This window comes from Oncorhynchus kisutch, linkage group LG8 (genome assembly GCF_002021735.2).
Source record: "Oncorhynchus kisutch isolate 150728-3 linkage group LG8, Okis_V2, whole genome shotgun sequence".
Lineage (NCBI taxonomy): Eukaryota > Metazoa > Chordata > Actinopteri > Salmoniformes > Salmonidae > Oncorhynchus > Oncorhynchus kisutch.
The window spans coordinates 73067883-73087702 of NC_034181.2; the positions used below are offsets into that span (position 1 = coordinate 73067883).

The 19820-nt window shown below is 44.5% G+C and overlaps 1 pseudogene; it reads right to left on the bottom strand.

The window, feature by feature from the left end:
- Window positions 1–3740: 3740 nt before the first annotated feature.
- LOC109895219 (serine/threonine-protein kinase 33-like) overlaps window positions 3741–19820 on the bottom strand; it is a 62531-nt pseudogene continuing 46451 nt past the window's right edge.

The window sequence follows — 19820 nt, forward strand, 5'->3', positions numbered from 1 at the left end:
GAAATGATGTTCAGTTTTCCCAGTCAGTGTGGTGATGAGTGTGAGTGGAGCCTCAGGTCTCTGTGGTGCTCTGTATACCTGCAGGGTGATCTGAACCTCTCCCACTCTGCACCGCCATCTCTTCCACCGCCTCCTGGTGGACGGCATCTAACTCTGTGATGTGTGTGTCCCAGCCCACCTGTTCAGGCCTCATTACTGTCAGACCAGTGTTAATAAATATCCAGGTGCAGTGGGCTCCTCAGCGCCTGCCGTTCATCACCATAGATCTCAGTCTGCAGGGTCCTGTGTACCACAGGGCTGCAGCCTCCCAGACGGGAACCATGATTACACTGTAAGCACTGTAGTTATTCACCCTCCGCCCAAACTCTGGCACAGCGCTCCATCTTAGACACAGACACACACATACACATACAGTGTATGCACGCACGCCCACACACACACATAGGCACACACGCACAAAACACACAAACTCACGCTGACAAACCAACACTTGCAGATATTCGCTCTATGTCATTCACACTCTGTTTTGTGCACACATACAACACAAGCACCCTGACTGTGACTGTGAGTTAGCAGTGGAGTTGGAAGTTCCCATTTGCCCTGCACTCAAAACCATTACTGTAAAAACAGCCTTTACAGTGCTCTCCTGCTATGGCTGCCTTGGAGGCATATTATGATTTGAGTAAAGAGTACACTCACATTTTGAGAAAATGATCAATGGGCAGCACTCAATGTGTCAATAAACTGCTACTGTAATATTTGTTTATGGAAGATTCCTAATAAATGACTAACAAACATGTATGTTGTTTTCCAAACTGTTTGATAAGGGGATAGGTGGGCTTGTTTTGATGTTTGATAAGGGTAATAGATGGCTTATTTTGACATTTGTCACAAAAACAATGATGAAAACAGTGGATGTCCACTCCATTTAAGTCTGGCTGTGTGTTGTTGGGTCAGTGTGAATGGGGAAGTAGGTCTGCGTCTCAAATTGTAATCTATTACCTATATAGGGCAATGGTCAAAAGTAGTGTACTATGTAGGAAATAGGGTGCCATTTGGGATGCAGTGTGGGTCAGCTGGACAATAGTGGATCTCTTCAGCAGTAGCAGCAGCAATGGTGGTGTGGCGGCCAGGGGAATGACAAGGAGGACACAGCCACTTGACTCTGGAGAAGCAATCAGACTCTAAGGGGTTTAATGCACTGCCTTGGGTCTGAGCCACAGCAATTGCGTTTGATAGCCGTGTCATTATGAGAGGAGGGCGTCTGGAGGTCTTCAGCAGCCAGGGATTAGAGGGAGAGGGGACGGAGAGGGGGACAGAGGGGGTCTCTGTGTCTCACAGTACTGGACCCTGGACTACCTCACCTCCTCACCCCTCTCCCCACCCCCTCACCCATCCTCATCACACTCACACAATCTCACTGATTTCACTTCACACAAGTGCCACGGGCTGGAGTGGAATCCTGGATAAGACAATAGGTCTCTTCTCTCTGGCTGTGTGTGTGGACAGCTCAGTATTTCTGAGCTTGTTAACCACTCAACATTTTTAATTTGCGGCAGTGGAGGAAATGATTGTTTATCTCCTCCAGATTGGGTAATTAAGAGGATGTCAGTGATAAGATTCTCCCCCATCCTACTCCCTTCCTTCCTTATCTCGCTCGCTCGCTCGCTCGCTCTCTTTCTCTCGCTCGCTCTCTTTCTCTCTCTCTCTCTCTCCCTGTCTATTTATCTGGCTGGTGGGCTGGCTTACTGTGTTCCAGGAGAATAACAACAGAATCACTAGAAACCAAACTAATGTTTTAACTCTATAGTAAATTGAGTGCATTATATTGTCATTTTATTTTAATATCCAAAGTAGTTCCTGGTTACTCTCCTATGGCCTCGTAACAGATGCGCTCGTTAACTCTCATGCGTAGAATTACCAGACTGGGCTTAGCAAAAAACAATGACAAACATATGACAAAATATATGTGTAAGTACATGATAATAGATAGACAGCACATTAGTTGAGGAAGGCTCGATGTTGTTGATGGCTGTAGATGAATACATCTGTAACAACAAATGTGTATTAGCAGGGAGCTACAACGACCATTACATTTAGAGCATGCTAGCTAACTCACTCCTACAGCAATAACATACATACAGGAGCACATCACAGCAAGCCCCCAATATCTAACAGGTACCATACACATACACTACCAGTCAAAAGTTTGGACACAGCTACTCAGTCAAGGATTTTTCTTTGTTTACTATTTTCTACATTGTAGAATAATAGTGAAGACATCAAAACTATGAAGTAACACAAATGATGTCATGTAGTAAATGTAGTAAAGAAGTGTTACACAAATCAAAATTTATTTTAGATTCTTCAAAGTAGCCACCCTTTGCCTTGATGACAGCTTTGCACACTCTTGGCATTCTCTCAACCAGCTTCACCTGAAATGCTTTTCCAACAGTCTTGAAGGAGTTCCCACACATGCCTGGCACTTGTTGGCTGCTTTTCCGTCACCTTGCGGTCCAACTCATCCCAAACCATCTCAATTGGGTTGAGGTTGGGTGATTGTGGCAACGGGTGGCTACTTTGAAGAATCTCAAATAGAAAATATATTTAGATTTGTTTAACATTTTGTTGGTTACTACATGATTACATATGTGTTATTTCTTAGTTTTGATGTCTTCACTATTATTCTACAATGTAGAAAACAGTACAAATAAAGAAACTCTTGAATGAGTAGGTGTGTCGTTTGACTGGTACTGTATATACATCAGGACATGTACATAGTGAACTCGTACACATTGTAAATATGTAAACAGAATACGGTATTTCAGAACGGGACCTACTGCTTGGGTAGAATTATCAGACTTGGAAGAATTGATGTTCGAGATCTCCACCTATCTGCAAACGTACCCAATGACATACACCTTATTGGCGTCTTAATTGAATCGGAATACATACACATTGAATGAATATTAGCAGTGGCACGTGGCAACACAACCATTCCTGTTACAGCTGCACCATAGAAGTTTGGGTAAGGGCGTAACTTGTTACTCTAGCTCACCGATGGTTTCATATTCAGTGGGTGCTTCTCTATTGAGTGAGATCCCTGTGAACTGCTGATGAGTGCGTGTGAGAAGACAAACTGGCGAGGTTGTGATGGCAGATGCCGGGGTAAGAGTTGTCATCAGCGTTCCTTATGGAAGAGAGCCAGGTCCGCCTCTGATTGGGCTGGCTGCGACTCCACCGTTTGCCACAGCCCGGCTTTGATTAGCGCCTCCATGAAAATGTATGCCCCGCGCTCAAAGAAAACCGGGGGAGTAGCTGCCTATCAGAAAATTCACAAACAAGGCTACTTAGTGCACAGGGAACTGTATATTTTAAAGTCTAATACACCCAGTCATTTCATTGTAGGGGATTGCCAAATCCCTCATGACTCCACCCTCCTGCTTGCCCTCCTCCCCCCGGGCCCTTTCTGTGGGTCCCCAGATACACACAGGAGTTACACAGCCAGCCCCCAGAACAGGGATGTGAAGAAAGGGCACTCTCTAAAACGCACAACAAAGGCTCCCACCAGATGCTGTGAATACCAAAAAACCCAACACAAACACACAATATATAAATTAATCAGGGTGCAGGTAAATAAATAAATAATGTATATGAGGAGCTAATTAAATGTGTTTATTCCGGTTATCATATGCTGCCCTCATTTCCCCCACTTGAAGCCATGAATCATTAAGTGGCTGCTAAATTGGTCTCTGGGGCCGCCACAGTGGCAGGGGGCGGTCAGATCCTGTCTGGCAGAAGGCAGGTGTGCAGCGGACGGACGGCCCTTCTTCTCGGACGGCGGCGCGTGACGGAGGGAAGGGAAGGGAGCGGGCCTCACGCTGGGAGGTGAGCGGCCAGAGGAGAGGCTGGAGCACAGCGGCTGACAGGGCCACCCGTCACACGGCCCGCTCCGCTTTGATTAATGAGGGCATTTGAAAGACAATTAGTGGGAGCAGATTTGCCTTCAACCTCCTTATCAATCAGGCCCCTTTAATTCAATGCGTAGCAGCCTCTGCGGCGAAAAGGGTGTCTCAGCATTGTGTATCCAGCGAGGGATGGGGGAACAGTTGGTTGGGAGGATGAACAGAAACAGAAAACTTTTTAACACACACTTCATGTTACTGTATGGTGGCTATTGAGCACTTGCAGTTATGTATCTAGCAATTTGAGAGTTTGGGACTACAAGGTTCCTAACGCAAAAAAAATATGATTCTGAGACAATTGAATCTAAAGTTCTGAACCCACATTGGTTTGAATTGTGTCAGCTAATTTTGTGTTTTTGAACTTAACAAAATGAATTGTAGGTATTTAGAGTACTATACAGGTAAAGAAAAGTTAACAGAACAAGGCTATTACAATAACTACATTTATTCAAAAATGCAGATTTAACCTTATAGTCCCAAGCTCTCAAATTGTCTTATTATAGTTAACCAGCACAGACATAATGTGTCTGTTTATACCACTTGCTTCACAGAGGAGTGACCAGTTCATAATTGGGGAGTCATGTTGGTCAACTCTCTCAGACCACAAAACATGGAGTGTGAACATCAGTATTAAAACTGCTATATAAAGGTCTGAAACATAACTTTGTTGCGCACCTGTAATCAACATCTTGATCACCAACGTCATTAGAGTCCTGTCTCTAATGTGAAATTATACAGTGAGGTTTATTTCAACGTCCTCTTCCCTGCTTTTATCACATATGGTCAAAATTGTATTCATGTATGCAATGTCAGTATTGTCTTTTTAAACTGATTCTATTTCATTGTTTGGACAAAATAAGGGCTTTTGTCTACCTTTGTGTGGATAGATTTGATAAAGCGCCAGTCAATTGACATTTAACAATGTTTTAAGCTGCCTAATTATGAAGATATAATCCTAAATTGTGGACATAACTCAAATCCTGTGGTATTATATAGGAGGATTGGTATTCAGGCTAAGTCCCAGAGAGACACAGTTAAGAAAGTCTCCAGGTAGAAACTATGAAAGTCTTCCATTCACATTTAAGTGGCTTCTTAAAAAACGGAAAGTTAGAAAGGTCGATATAGTGGAGATATTTTGCCTAGTTCCTGACAGCCCTGAAGACTGCTCCACAAATATACATATGAAGAGTCAGCCTATCTCTCTCTACAGCAGCCCTCACACACAATTACACTTGTCAATCATTTCAACCCAAATGATTTGAACCACTGGAGAAATGATGCAGAGCCGCTGATGTGCTTAAGGGTGTGAAACTTTGTGTTTTCATAGAGTTGGAAACAAGCAAGTACAGACGCGTCTCTATTGATCCTGTTCCCTGGAAATAAAATGAGTGCGATAGGCGAGAAGAAACAAACACAACGAGGAAGACAGCAGCCGGGGAGGAAATCGATAGATTCCCTAACTCTGAGGTCAATCTATTCTCCTGCGTTAGGACGTCTGGAGAGGCAGGCAATGGGTATAGAGGAGGACACGGTCAAGCTCTTCCTAATTTCCCAACATATAGTATCTTAAGCTGGAACGAGGGCCTGTGAACGCAGCTCATATGCATTTAACCTAGACAGTGTGAGGAGCTGGTGGAACGGGCTCTAGAAGAGCATACACATTAGTGACTCATCTTAGAAATGTCAGATAGTTTCCAGCTAAGGGCTTATTTTTTCTCAGTAGGAGGGAGGCAGTACTTAGTAGAAGCAGTGGTCTCAAACTTAAACTTTTTAATGCATTGGTTTAACTGGCGAGCTCCCTGTTATATTATGTGTTTTTGTCCTTAGAATATATGCACATTAGGGTATTTTCATGTCTGATGCACATGTTGTTAAAGGATAATAAAGCCAATTAAGACGATCAAGCCTACTGTACGTAAGGACCATAGTAAAAATAGCCTTTATACTGAATGTTACATAGAAGTCAAGTATGGAATATATTGGACTCCACTGCACCACTCACTGTGAATGCTCTGATACAGAGCCTAATGGTTAAGAATTGTGAAAAAAGGTTGACATATACGAGGAAGACATATATATAGTAGGCCTACGTCTATATTTCATTATAAAGAAATGTAATGTAAGTGAAGAGCCTGACCATGAGTGTGGTGATCAGGTTGTCTCTGAGGGCTGACACATCTACCTCCATCTCATTAGAGATGGTGCATTAGGCCCCACCGCGCTACAGTAGGTTATGTCCAGCTGTGGTCTCTCACTGGTTCTCCCTGCCTGACTCTCCCCCTGGTGCTAGTTAAGCTAGCAGAGAGGAATGCTCCTGCCTGCCTGCCTGCCGCACTCTATTTCCCATTAGCTGTTTTATTTCACGGGGAATTTGCTTCCTGCATGCTGTAATTGGTATGTAGGCACCTCCTGACGTGGGGCATTAGGATTTTTAATGCAATCTTTTACGCAGGTGAAAGATGCATAAATTACCCCTTCAGTGGCCCGTTATTTGATTGTAATTCTCCATTATTTACCACAACATTGTTGTGAAACACTTGGTTTCAGCAGAGTTAAACATTGTAACTAATGTTATTAGCTGGGTTGTGGGCCTAATGTCTCCCACCAACTTCTCTCATAACACACTGAGATAATAACCTCATCTGAGGCCTGTAAAGACATGGGCATCACTTTTTCCTCCAACTGACTTCTGCCCCAGTACAAAACATGGGAAACAGATCCATAGTAGCAGCATGGTTGGCATGGTAGCTTTCATTGGTGGTTCTTGTATTTTCTTTATTATACTACTAGATGGTTATAATGTAAGTATAATCACCATATCGTTTCAACCGTCAACACTGTATTGGCCCAGCAAAGGCCTTACTGTGAGAGGAACTTTGATCCTTGGTCTGTGACTCCATCAGAAATGTTTTCCCAGAGGCCTGAATCCATGACAGCCGTTTGGAGTTTGGTGATTTGTTTTTCTTTGTTCCTGGTAACCAAGAGACCGGGCCATGTATATGTATTTAGTTTTAATAAAGGATATTTGTTCATGTTGAAAGGAAAAAGATAGAACATAATTGTACCTCTCAGTAACGAGGGCAGGGTGATTAAGTCTATTCCTGCTTCTTCTTTCATAATTTTGCTGGGGTCCAGTTACTGCAAATTAGTGGTCAATTGTGTGTTTAGAATTCTAGACACGCGGTATTGAATGACAAAATTGCAATAAGACTTACTCCAGCGAAGGCCAAGTCCGGGGGCCATAATGATATTCATTTTCAAACAGGAGAACATTCTAATGGGCAATTAAGACGATCAAGCCTGCCAAGCTACACGGGAAGAACGAAGTCGTGGTGCCAGCGATTCCGTGTCCTCCACACACTGCCTCCTTCCTCCCCTGGCCTGGGCTTTGTCTTACATGTGTGTGCATAAGAAGCAGGCAACAGAAGGGGGGAAAGGCTCCAAAAGCACAATATAATTGAACTTTCCACATTATTTCTCACTAATATGTGCTGCCACTTGGTCTCATTAGTGGAATGATGTGCTCTCCAGTTCTGGAATGAACTCTTTGCCCGAGTAATTAAGGCTCCTAAAGTTTCCAGTCCTTTGTTTAAAGAATTCGTCCTTGTGCTCTCCATGCCCCATCAGCTGCCTAATTAGCAGGCCCTTTGTGTGATTAAAAATTCTCACAGAGATTCCATTGGATATTTTCCTCTGTTAATGAGTGTTTGTGGACAGCTGGGAACGGGCGCAAGCTCCCTCCTCACAGGACCTCTTGTGCATTGGGCAGACCTCTGTCAGGGCCCAGGAGTGAGAGCTGTCATTTCCGTAATGGGGATGGAAATTGGTCAAAACCTAGCCCGGCCCCCGCAGGAATGGAAATGCCTTGAAATATAAATGAGGATGAATATTCATATTTCTTTCTACTCTCAATAAAAGTGCTGAGTATTAATATACACGTCTGTCAGTTTAAGCAGCTCCCAGAACTTGGCGAGCTAGTGTCTACCCATTAATGCGGCCCCTGGCTTCATTTGCTATTATCCTCAGGTTCTTTTTCTCCCTAAAGTTGGGGTCACCCTCTCCACTGAGGATTGTGCACTGGAAGCTTTCCTTTTGTAACGTTTCTCCCACTTAGTGAGGGAGAGAGAGGGCTGTGAAAGAGCCAGAGAGGCATTTAATGTAGCCCACTCGGAAGTAAGGAAAGCAGGGGTCAAACTCAAATGAAAGGAACAAGGCAGGCAATGTGTGCAGTTGGAGGAGCAAGAATCCAGAGGGAGAAGAAGGCTGTTAGGAGGAAGGGCCCCTGGAAGCTATGGTCTACATTGGTTTGGCTGCCTGGATAGGAGGCCAGCAGCTCCTACTGCAGCTGTTACATCGCCTCCACTCTGACATCATTTGTCTTTTTTCACAAAGTGATGAGAGAGCACAAATATTAATGCTCTTGTTCCTATAATACATATCTATTTCAATGATAAAAGTCCATAAGTGTTAGTACAGAATGTCTATAAAGGTCCTGTTTAAAACCGATACTGCTAAAACAAACTTCCTTCCCCCCTGAGAGGAGAGGATAGCCTTCAAAGCTGGATGTGCTGTGCTGGAGGCACAGAGAAAATTAAAGCAACGATAAGGAGTTGGCCTGTACGAGGAGAAACTGTTGAACCCAGCAATTCTGGGGAAGTTTAATTACAAAGTGGAGCGATGGATAGATTTCTGGAAACATCATTATAAACAGAGAGGGGCATAATGAGCTGCCTGGCTGATTCTAGTTCTATTTAAAGATCTAGCATCTCCAGAGAACACAGCAACCATGATAGAACATCTCACACAACCATTTACACCTGAAAGGACACGTGTAGCCTTGAAAATAAAGATCCATTGAAATTTGCATGAACAAAAGGGAAGGCAAATGATTTCTTGCCCCGTCTCAATATGATTTTCAAAAGCAATCTGATGTGCTCATGATAAGTGCCCTGCAGTGAAGGTTAAAGAGATTAGGTTGATTATCAAATCATACATCAGAGACTGTGGTATAGTCTTAATTGCTGGGTTTGTGGAACGTGTTTGTTGATGTAGACGCTGCATTCTCTTTGATTGACTCTAATCTTCTCATTCTCTTTCTCCTAGCTGTCTTCTGATATCCAGTGTTCTGCCTTAAGATGAGTTTGATGTACTGTATATGTGTGCCCACATGAAAAATAGTACAGTTTACTATAGAATACTACAGTACTTACTATAGAATTCAGTTGTAAACTGTAGTATACTGTAGAATACTATACTACACACTGTAGTATACCTCGATCATGTGTAGTACTTACTATAGAATGTGGTAGTATACTGTGGAATACTATGGTAAATACTACAGTTTACTACAGACCACAAAACACTACACTAAATACTACAGTAATTTTTGCAAAAACACTACAGTAATTACTATAGCAATGTCCTAAAAAATACTACAGTAATTACTATAGTATATATTAAAGTACACATTTGCTTATACGCTGCCCAGTCCCCTCCCCCATATCATAGTCTGTGCCACCCATAAGTGAGAAACTTACATGCCAAATATAGACCATATAGTGTGTTCCATACATGTTATGAAAAGAGCAGAAGCGCTGAACTGTACTACCTACCTACAGGTTATGGAACATTTGCTTTTGAGTATTTTGGCCAGTAGGTTTTCTCAAGGACAAAACCCCAACTGCTATGTCAAAGATAATAATAAAACAAAAATGCTATAGTAAATACTACAGTATTGTCTGCAAAAACACTAGAGTAAATACTACAGTATACTACAGTCCACAAAAAAAGTGTAGCGAAATGCTTCTCGATCCGGCAGTGCAGCAGTATCTAACAGCTAATATCTAACAATTCCACAACAAAACTTAATATCTAACAAATACCACAACAAACCTAATACACACAATCTAGTAAAGGAATGGGATAAGAATATATAATATATGGATGAGCAGTGACAGAGCGGGTAAGATGCAATAGATAGTGTAGGATACAGTGTACAGTACATACGTACATATGAGATAAGTAATGTGAGATATGTAAACATTCTTAAAGTGGCATTATTAAAGTGACTAGTGTTCCATTTATTAAAGTGACCAATGATATCAAGCATGTAGGTAGGCAGCTGCCTCTCTGTGCTAGTGAAGGCTGTTTAACAATCTGATGGCCTTGAGATAGAAGCTGTTTTTCAATCTCCCTGTCCCAGCTTTAATGCACATGTACTGACCTCACCTTCTGGATGAAAGTGGGGTGAACAGGCAGTGGTTCAGGTGGTTGTTGTCCTTGATGATCTTTTTTTAACTTCCTGTGACGTTGGGTGTTGTTGGTGTCGTGGAGGGCAGGTAGTTTGCCCCTGGTGATGCATTGTGCAGACTGCACCGCCCACAACCGCAGGGCTCTCCAGAGGGTGGTGCAGTCTGCACAATGCAGTTGCAGTTGCCGTACCAGGCGGTGATACAGCCCAACAGGATGCTCTCGATTGTGCACCTGTAAAGGTTAGTGAGGGTTTTCAGTGACAAGACACATTTTTTCAGCCCCCTGAGGTTGAAGAGTAGACTACCCTGTTATCTGGGGTTATATCCTTCCTGTTTGGCCCTTTCCGGGGGTGTCCTCGGATGGGGCCACAGTGTCTCCTGACCCCTCCTGTCTCAGCCTCCAGTATTTATGCTGCAGTAGTTTATGTGTCGGGGGGCTAGGGTCAGTTTGTTATATCTGGAGTACTTCTCCTGTCCTATTCGGTGTCCTGTGTGAATTTAAGTGTGCTCTCTCTAATTCTCTCTTTCTCTCTTTCTTTCTCTCTCTCGGAGGACCTGAGCCCTAGGACCATGCCTCAGGACTACCTGACATGATGACTCCTTGCTGTCCCCAGTCCACCTGGCCGTGCTGCTGCTCCAGTTTCAACTGTTCTGCCTTATTATTATTTGACCAGGCTGGTCATTTATGAACATTTGAACATCTTGGCCATGTTCTGTTATAATCTCCACCCGGCACAGCCAGAAGAGGACTGGCCACCCCACATAGCCTGGTTCCTCTCTAGGTTTCTTCCTAGGTTTTGGCCTTTCTAGGGAGTTTTTCCTAGCCACCATGCTTCTACACCTGCATTGCTTGCTGTTTGGGGTTTTAGGTTGGGTTTCTGTACAGCACTTTGAGATATCAGCTGATGTACGAAGGGCTATATAAATAAATTTGATTTGATTTGATTTATCTCCTCAACCATGTTCTCAGATGATGCCACAGTTCATTGTGGATTTGAAAAAAAGTGACCTGAAGAGTTCAAAGTTCCCTGTGCTTGAATGGAGAGTTGCATTTCCTTCCACTTTCTTTTGGTAATTTGTTTGTTTGTTTTTAATTAAAATCTAATGTCGACTTCTCAGCCCTGGCAGCTCTGCTGTGCTGCCCAGCGACTGGGGGATATTTAGTAAGCTGCAGCGCTATAAGTTGTTTCATTAAGTGTGAAAACGGCCGATAACTCAATAGCTACCAGCCAAACATCCTCACGGTGCCGGCTGCCTGCTTCCTTAATCTGTTTTTCATTCCATCTGGCATTGCTGTAGCAGTACAGGGGGCTCCACACAACGGAAAATACATTCATCACCGTCGGGCCCCCAACAAACCTGGGGGAGAGGGAGAGGGCCAGCCTGCTAAGCTGGAGAGAAGAGGGCCTTAGCCAGGCTTAGCATCCCAGTCAAGACACCTTAGTGTTTCCGTATGGATGGGCTGCTGGTGCTGGAGTGACGGAGGAATAGTAGCCTAACTGTCTGCACCATCTCCACAGTAACAGGGTGGGTGAAGTGATATGATATGAATGACCTCCTTGGGTCCCCCGAGGCAGCCCAGGCAGTGACCTTAGTCCCCCTGCATGCCTGCCAGTCACCTGCTAATGCATTCTGAGAGCCTATCCTCTGACATGCTGGTAATATACCCACACCGGAGCTCTGCTTTCAGTTAATGGTGCGTGTGGACAGGTGACCGGGGTCTTTGGGGAGGGCAGGCACCAGTGCTGGTCTGAGAGCTGTTAGAGCCCACATGCTTCAGTGTCTCAGACAGACAACAGCTGTGAATTAGTAACATCTTGTATACAGGATGGAAGTGAATACACTGCCCCTGATGTCTGGGTGGGATGGGAGTTATGGGATTAATAAGATCATTCTCAGATGCTCTTGGTGTGGTCAACTGGATGTGACATGTACTGTATAATGGCTTGCCACCAAGCAGCAAGTTTATTTAGCATGAACCTAGCTATAAACTTGCCACGATGTTTGTCATCCCACTGCCTTTGTACTGGGCTGGTTAATATGGACCTTGCAGAGGAGGTGGTGCACTGAGTTTTACAGAGGAGACAAAAAAAGAAACCCTTAAAGTAAAAAATCCACTGAGACATGAAATAACTCTCCTTTCTTCTACCTGACAGATCTGACAGGCCAAGTGTCTCCCGCTCCCTTTTTTTCATCCTGAATAGATTATCACAGGCCCTAATTTGCTAGCTGAGGTCTGTGGCGTACTGTAGCAGAGAGAGTTCCCCCGCCCGCTTCTTCAGGGATGACTTCTGAAGCTGTTAATAAGGAGACAAGTCTTCACGTATTGAACTACATCAAAACCACTAATCCTCGAAGATTGGAACAGCCCACTGATTTAGATTGTCATTACGTGTTTCATAAACGTACCACTTGGATGTTTAATGCTGCAGAAATGTGGAGTGGTGGGGGTGGAGCTGAAGGTATAAATGGTCTGTTTCATTAGCATCCCTCTCTTTATGCAGACTTTAACTGGGCCGGTTCACAGCGGAGATGTAGTCTATCAATGACTCTGTTCCACCTGAGATGAAAGCCCATTTTCACCCGGCGATAATGGCTGCAATGCCCGGTAACGATTCCAAGCCGCTCGAATTTCCCTGTTCGCTGTCATTTGACTGGGGTTTAAGGAGCGTAGGAACACTACAGACATTGTAGCCATCACACCTAATTGACCAGAGGGGCTGTAGTTAGTGTGAAACATCAGCATGACAACTGAGGAGGCGAGGCGAGCATCTTCCTCCACATTAGCAGATGTATGTTACAGTCCAGACACAGGCCAACCTCCTCCTGTGACACAAGACAGATTTTGCCATTTGAGGAAGACAGACCCAGTGCTCATTTATGAACATGTAAACTAAATGGCACTAGTAGACTGATCCTCATAAATCTTAATCCGGAAGGAATGGTTTTCCCTCTTTACAGATTTCTCTCTCTCTCTTGCTCTCTCTCTCTCACTCGCTCTCTCTTCCTAACTCTCTCTCTCTCTCTCTCTCTCTCTCTCTCTCTCTCTCTCTCTCTCTCTCTCTCTCACTCGCTCTCTCTTCCTAACTCTCTCTCTCTCTCTCTCTCTCTCTCTCTCTCTCTCTCTCTCTCTGCGTCTCTCTTCTCATGCAGAGTTGATAAGTTGATTGCTGATAAGTGTTATTAATTTCAATAACTAAGCCAATTAAAAATGGAATTTTATCTAATCCCTGCTTTGATAGTTGGACATTATTTGCCAGAGTTTAAAACTGAAAGTTCTCAGTTAATAGTGTGATATATTTAATTTCCCCTTTTCTTTTTTCTGGAATGATGGGGTAACAGAATTGAGTCATTGTCCTCCAATTGCACGATTCCATTTGGCTTTTCAATTAGCCTGTTTTGCCATTCAGAACAGTGCATAAGGTACAGCAGGAACCATTTCTCAGCAAAAATGTTTTATGTATAATTCAATGTAATTAAAATCCATAATAGTTTTTTGCTGCAAATAACACTTGTCTGAAAATGTGCCTGTAAGGATAATCGATTTGAAGGCAGACACACTACTATTACAACACTTTGTTGATTAATAAGGACACTTTGCCTGCAGCTGGTATAGCCAAGGAGAGTACAGACAAAACTTGAAATAGGAAAAGGGAGCTATACTAAAACAGACTCCTCTACTTTTCATGACCAAGGTCACTTAGTAGTGACCGGAAAGTCACCAAGTTCTCTTCATCATTTCAATAAGACACTCAAAGTTAGAAAAAAAATAGCACGGACATTTCCTTGTAATACACCCCTGGGCTTTTATTATGACTTCATTTCCCGTTGTAATATTGGAACGTCTCTATAATTGCAAAAGTGTAATAGACTCTAATAGAATTTCATTTTGAACCTGAACTGAATGGTCTATGCCATTTCTGCTCAATTTGAGTAGAATAATGATTTTTAATGTCCACACATGGCTTCCTGTGACCTTATTCAATCTCTGGGCTGATCAGGAAATATATTGATTCAATTACAGGCCTGATGACAAGCGAACAGAGGAGAGGAGGGGAAAAAGGTCAGCACATATTTGAAAATGTAAATCTTAACAATATCTTTTGGGTTTGCTGAAAAAAGCCATTATCAAATGCCATTTGGGTCCAGCGGCATCAAGCCCTCCGCCTGCCTTTCCTCCCAGAGCAATGGGAATCGTTAGAATGTGTAGGACATTGCTGCTAGTGGAGCTTTCCTTTTGTCTGGAACAGTGATGTGACTAATTCAAAGTGTGCAGGGCCTCTATTTTGCCACATGATTGTTATGTTCACGCTGGTTGTAATGGTCACTGCTATTTCTTCAGCACAGCACTTGTTATAAACTGACCTAGTACAATAGGAAAAATGTGTCAATGTTTTTGACTTTCACATGTCTTCCTATACATGTAATCAGCTATAGCATAAGGTGGACTCAGCCAGTGGAATTGCCAGTGATGTTGTCATGGGCGTCGTAAGAAGTGGACCAAAGTGCAGCGTGGTGAGCGTACATATTCCTTTTATTTATAGAAAATGTAGCCAACAAAACAAGAAAACAAGGAAACGACAGTGAAGCTTAACTTCAGCTATAATGCCTCTAACAAAGTCACCTACCCACACTGAAGGAGGGAAAGGGCTACCGAAGTATGATTCCCAATCAGAGACAACGATGGACAACTGTCCCTGATTGAGAACCATACCCGGCCAAAACATAGAAATAAAGAAACATAGAAAACAAAACATAGAATGCCCACCCCACATCACACCCTGACCTAACCAAATAGAGAAATAATACGGCTTTCTAAGGTCAGGGCGTGACAGTACCCCACCGCCCAAAGGTGCGGACTCCGGCCACAAAACCTGAACCTATAGGGGAGGGTGGGCATCTATAGGGGAGGGTGGGCATCTATCCGCGGTGGCGGCTCTGGTGAGGGACGTAGACCCCGCTCCACCTTTGGCTCGCCCCACTTTGGTGGCGGCTCTGGTGAGGGACGTAGACCCCGCTCCACCTTTGGCTCGCCCCACTTTGGTGTCGCCTCTGTTGCGGGGACCTGCCGCTGGAGGCTCCGGACTGGAGGCCGTCGCTGGAGGCTCCGGACTGGAGGCCGTCGTTGGAGGCTTCGTGCCATGACTCCTCACTGGAGGCTTCGTGCCATGGATCATCACTGGAGGCTTCGAGCCATGGATCATCCCTGGAGGCTTCTTGCCATGGATCATCCCTGGAGGCTTCTTGCCATGGATCATCACTGGAGGCTTTGTGCCATGGATCATCACTGGAGGCTTCTTGCCATGGAACATCACTGGAGGCTTCGTGCCATGGATCATCACTGGAGGCTTCTTGCCATGGATCATCACTGGAGGCTTCTTGCCATGGATCATCACTGGAGGCTTTTTGCCATGGATCATCACTGGAAGCTTCGTGCCATGGATCATCACTGGAGGCTTCGTGCCATGGATCATCACTGGAGGGAGGAGGCGTATGGGCAGCCTGGTGCGTGGAGCTGCCACAGGGCTCACCAGGCTGGGGAGACATACAGGAGGCTTGGTTCTGGGCCAGGCACAGGACTCACCAGGCTGGGGAGACATACTGGAGGCTTGGTTCTTTGCGGAGGCACTGGATACACTGGGCTGTTGAGGCGCACTGGAGGTCTCGAGCGTAGAGCCTGCACAACCCATCCTGGCTGGATGGTTATCTTCGCCCTGCAAATGCGGGGCGCTGGCACAGGACGCACTGGGCTGTGCAGATGCACCGGAGACACAGTTCGCAGAGCCGGCGCAGGATATCCTGGGCCGAAGTGACGGACTAGAGACAGGCACCATCCTTCCTGGCTGGATGCTCACCCTAGCCCGGCAGACGCGGGAGCTGGGATGTAACGCATCGGGCTGTGAACGCGCACTGGAGACACAGTGCGCTCCACCGCATAACACGGTGCCTGACCAGTACCGCTTCTCCCCACGGTAAGCAGGAGGAGTTGGCTCAGGTCTCCAACCTGACTCAACCAATCTCCTCGTGTGGGGCTGCCTCTCGGGCTTCCGTGCTAGCTGTGTTCCCTCGTAACGCTGGGCCCCTTTACTCGATGCTTCCACTTGCTCCCACGGCAGGCGATCCTTTCCGGCCAGGATCTCCTCCCATGTCCAGGATCCTTTGCCGTCCAGGATGTCCTCTACCCAAAAATTGAACAAAGCTCTGAAATTCATCCCTGAGAAAATTACATGCACACACCACACCGAGTACTAATTCTTTGTTTGGTCATTAAAACCTCATTAAAATTAAATTGTTCATTTGCATACCACTGTGTGTCGCATAATAAATTATTAATTGAAAATAAATAAATGAATGATATTAGAAAAATAAGTGATGTCACATATACATATACACCTACAGTGATGCTGTGATTGTCTTTGAGGAGGAAGGTGAAGCTTTTTTCAAGGGAAATAATCGCCCTCCCCAGACAGTAGTATAAACAACCTGCTGAGGAAAAGGATGGCGGTTAAAAAGGACAGGGGGTGGACTACATGTGAATCTCAAAGACCAGATCTGAAGAGCTTTCTGATTCATTTCTGTAACCCTGTAAATGTAGCATGGACAGAATGGTGTTACTGTTAAATCCCCAATGCATCAGACAAAAGTGGATAGAATTTTTCCTCTCCTCTGCTTATCATTTCACTGAAAATTGATTAACTCTGTCTCCCCTGCTGTCACTGCTTGACTTTGGCAAATTATGAATAAATTGACTTTTCTCCTGCTGACAAATATTTTGGTTATCCAGCCCAAAAAAGGTCCTTCAGTGGGCCATTTTCCACAAGCCGCCACATTCGTTCTTCCACATCTGCATGTGTTTACGGCTGGATCAACCTGTTTTAATGCTGGAATATCCACCCCATCTTCAAGGATTTCAACAACCTATCTTTTACCCTTCGTTATGTTTTCAATTTTCTCTTGTTGTTAGTATTCCAGAATTTTCAGTTGCAGAAATTGGTAATTGCAGCAGCCCCCTTTTCAAATCACTTCATTAATGAAATGGGATTGGGAAAGGTTCTGAGCTAATGGATTATTCTGGGGCTGGGTGGTTCAGGCCTGTTTACCGGAGGTCACATTTAATTTGCTGCCTATGTCAGGCAACTAGCAGCAGGGCCTCTGAGGCAGTCTAATCAATGTCTCCGTGCCGTAGCCCTTGAATGAATCCATTAAAGTTATGCGGATGCATCCTACCCAGGAAAGAAAAAGTCTCCTGATACCTCTGATAGAAATTAGCCATGTATTAGGAGAGAGGCTGTCTCATTCTGGAAGCAAGCCAAAGCAGAATTAATAGGCCATCAGAGCCTCTTGTGTGTTAAATCCCATTTGTTCGCCCATGCTTTATGAAAGCTTTTCCTCTGCTGCTTCTCCCCAGCCTGGTGTGGGACCCCCACATATCCACCACCAAACTTCACTCATTAAATAAAGTTCCAGCCGGGTGCAGACAGGGAGGGTTGGAGACTGGGGACAGGGCTGGGGTTTAGACTGGCGCTGCTGGTGGTGTTGCTGCTGGGGAGGTGGATGATGATGAGGCTTCATAGGAGAGGGGCTGGAGCTGTGATTGCAGCTGGGGGTTTGGTTGGGATGTCTGAGTCTGTCTGTGGCCAAGGCTCTAGCTAAGAGGACTTTAGCAGGACACTGGGGGATCCTGGTCTTTTGGACCTCTTCAGCACGAACATCATCTCTGCAATGTCCTCTAATCCTACAGATTTCTCTTCAATGTGTTTATGAGGAAGAAAGGCTCTGGCCGAATCTCTTTGAAAAGGATGTCTGGGGTGCCTGAACCAATCAGAACAAAAGGTCCTACTCCTGCTATTTTTCGAGCACTTTTTTGGAGCAGGATCATTATTTCCTGTATGTTTGAAAACACGCAGGATGACATGATAATTATTGGACATATACTTTACTTAAAGAGTAAAGGCTTTTGGCATGCCTGACTCAGAGACAAATTCAGACGGGGTGTTTTCTTACCTTTTGTTTTGTAGCTCTGCATAATTCATTGGGATGCTGCCTTTAACAAACTTACTGTCTCTCTCTGTGAGGTTTTCATCACAGACTTTCTTTTTTCTCCTTGAATGGATCCTTTTTTCTTATTCCTAAAAGACCAATTAACTCTGCCTTCGTTTATGGTGGTGTAATCATTTATATCTGGTGTGAGCTTCTCCCTGGGGCTCCAGCCAGTCCAGATCTGCCCAGGGTTGAGCCAGTAAACAATCAAGGCACTGACTAACCTTGACAAAACCAATGATAACCTCTAAACGCACTATGTGCTAGCCTCAAATCAAGCAGCCAACCAAACTAACATGGAGACAGCACAAAGGGACGGCCTCAAACTGCTGAGGAACAGAAGGTCCACATTCTGAACACACTGGAGAGCCATTACAACTCAACCGTCCTCTCTACAAGGCAGACAAACAACAATTCCCAGAGTCCCTCAGGTCTCCACGGTGGTCATTTACATGAAGTTTAGGGCTTAGGTGCGTGAGACTTCTAGAGGTCAGTCTGAATGTGGTACACACATGTGCAAGTACACACACTCACCTCACTCAATGAAAGGAGAATAGCAAGCAGTACCGCACTAGCTCAAAGTGTACTCTTAAAATGCATTCTAAACAAACTCTCACAACACTCTCATACATACACACACACACACACATACACGCTTGCTAATACACGCGGCTCACACAGACACACACACACACACACGTAAATGAGATCTAAAATGGCTCTCATGTTTGCCCTCTTCCACCAGTGCCAGAGTCACGCATCATTGTCAGCAGCCGGCAAAACAAGATGAAATAAAATTCTAAGCCGTCCTGGCAGTCAAGGACACCATTCCCTCACCGTAATAGCCTGTATCGTCTGGCCACTCCATGTGTAGCTTTTCTTCATTGCTCTGGGCTTTTATTCCTGACAATAAGCTCTTTATCACTCCTCAACACAATTCATTTAAAACCACCGTCAAGAAGCAATCAAACCTTAAGTAAGAGGATTCAAAGTCAGTGTGTTATTGTTAAGCAAAGTAGCGTTACTTCATTTCCATAATGCTCACCAGCCAATATACCAGGGAGGTAATAGTAAGTAACAGCATACAGGAAAATAATAAACACTTCATATTATTTCAGTTTGAGCCCAAATGTAAACCCTATACTCCATGACCTCTGTCTTGCATCTGTTTGAACTTTTTGGTTTGTCTCCCACCCCCTCTCCTCTTCTCTCCCTTTCTCTCTAAAGGATGACATTATGTTTGGCTTTCTTGTCTCTCTGCCCTGGACACCTATGATTTAGAAACTCTTGACATATCCATTACACCGCACAGATTGGCTATTCTCCCCTCCCGGTGTCTCACCACCCTATAGAAATGACATGGACCTTTCTGTTTTTTCTCTAATGTCCTCAATTCATGGCTGGTGCTCTTAGCAAGAAGTGGATTCTAATTTCAAGAGTCTTCCCCTTCTATTAACTAGAGACTTCAAGAGCTACAGGGAAGACATCAATCTTGACAAGGTCTTTTTGAGCCACGGCTGAAAAGGCAATCCCATTGTGTATTTTTTCACCTGCTTTCTACGGT